At 50.5% G+C, this 1965-nt stretch overlaps 1 pseudogene; it reads right to left on the bottom strand.

Moving 5' to 3' along the window:
- Window positions 1-217: 217 nt before the first annotated feature.
- LOC119366698 lies at window positions 218-1965 on the bottom strand (annotated as a pseudogene).

The raw sequence follows: 1965 nt of genomic DNA, 5'->3' as shown, positions 1-1965 counted from the left end.
ACAACATGCATCAATACAGTAACTAACCCATCGTCACCAGGGACAATTTAAAAAGTGCAAACTTCGTGTTTTGGTACAATCAATAGTTTGTGTCATCCACCATAATATATTGCAAGTTCAACGAGGTTCTTTTATTCTTATTGGTGCAATGATACATATTGGTATACATCAACAAAAGTACAGACATATCTACGTGGCAATGCACGTCCATCTATGTCTATGTGGCATGGAAACCTCCACGGGAAATAGGTATCAATTGTAGGTCATATTTTCTTCCTATGATGATCCCATATTTCTCGGTCATGTCCAAAAATTCCGGGTTTGCCTTGCCAGGAAGCACCCAGTCGAAGTGGTAGAGAAGATTTGCCAAGGCGATCTCCATAGTTGACGTGCCGAATAGTATCCCAGGGCACTGCGTCCGACCAACACCGAAGGGGGTGAATTCAAAGTATGTCCCATTGTAATCCATGTTATTGTTCTCAAACCTTTCAGGCTTAAACTCTTCAGAACTTTCCCAACAATTTGGATCCCTCGAAACTGCAAACGCATTAATGTATACATTGGTGCCTTCAAGCATGTCAAAAGCCATAACTTTACGGTCTTCCCTGGCCCTACGGGGGATCAAAGGACCTGGTGGATGCAGTCTAAGAACCTCCTTAATGATCATCCACATGTAATGGAGTCCAGCGAGGTCACTATTAGTAATCACAGCTCGACCTTGACCTAGCACCTCTCGGATCTCAATCCGTGCTTTGGCCATGGCTTCGGGATGACGGACGAGCTCAAACATTGCCCACTCCAAGGCAACTCCCGTGGTCTGTGTGGCACCTGCAAATATGTCCTGAAAAATATTGTTGTGGTATGCATGTTTATATATTGTTTCTGCATATGTAGTAGTACGCAACAAATAATCAATTTCAGACACAACAATTTACGTTTATATATCTATGAAACAAGTTGAGACTAACAGATTTATGAAATGATGAAGCTAGCTTTTTTTTGCATTAAAACTTTGCAGATATGATATCACATCGGTAGATTAATAAGAAGCATAAAGAAAATTACTCACAAATAAGACGGCACCTATACTCTCCGTGGTCATAGGGAATGTGAACGCGTCCTTCTCCTGGAGCCTGAGTAGCACGTCCAGCAAGTCATCATCGTCGGTGCTGGAGGCACCGTCCTGTGTGGCATCTCGCGCCGCCTTATGCCCCTCGATGACGTTGGCGTTGATACGTTGGATGTGGCCATAGCTCCTCCTCATGTGGCGCTCTCCCTTGCACAGCCACCGCACCAGCCGCGATGACGGGAAGAGGTCGACGAGGCAGAAACCACCTAGCAGCACGAACGCCTCATCCAGCTCCCGGAGGTACTCCTCCTGCTGCGGGAACTTGCCACCAAACACCGCCCGCGACACCACGTCGTTGCTGAGCGCCATCACCTTCTCGCTGACGTTGACGACGGCACCCATGGATGCCGCGTCTGCGACATAATGGAGAAGGCTGACCACCTGGTCTGGCCTGATACCGTCCATACGCCTCACCTGCTTGGAGCTGAGGAGCTCCATGGTGCAGACCTTGCGCATCTGGCGCCATGGGTCACCGTAGGGGGCGAAGACGATGCCCCTCCCGCCGCAGCCGAAGATGTCCAGCGTCGCGCTGCGAGGCCGGCCAGCAAAGGCAAGGTCGTTGGTCTTCATCACCAGCGCCGCCGCCTCGGCGCTGGAGACGATCACCGTTGGGACCTCGCCGAGCATAAGGTGCATCAGCGGCCATGCCGGCGAGACATCTCCATCATCTTGCGGTGCGGGAGCACGCTGGCGACGTGGTGGAGGCTTCCGATGAAGGGAAGAGTCCATGGCCCAGGAGGCAGCTGTGGCTTTCTCTTGCCCCCAGAGAGCTTGCGAAACCAGAGGGCCACAAGCGTGCATAGAGCTATGAAACACAAACTTAACCAGCCCTCCAT

The sequence above is a fragment of the Triticum dicoccoides genome, chromosome 2B (genome assembly GCF_002162155.2).
Source record: "Triticum dicoccoides isolate Atlit2015 ecotype Zavitan chromosome 2B, WEW_v2.0, whole genome shotgun sequence".
Classification (NCBI taxonomy): domain Eukaryota; kingdom Viridiplantae; phylum Streptophyta; class Magnoliopsida; order Poales; family Poaceae; genus Triticum; species Triticum dicoccoides.
Note: the sequence above shows the minus strand (reverse complement) of the source record. Positions and strands in the feature narration are given on the sequence as shown.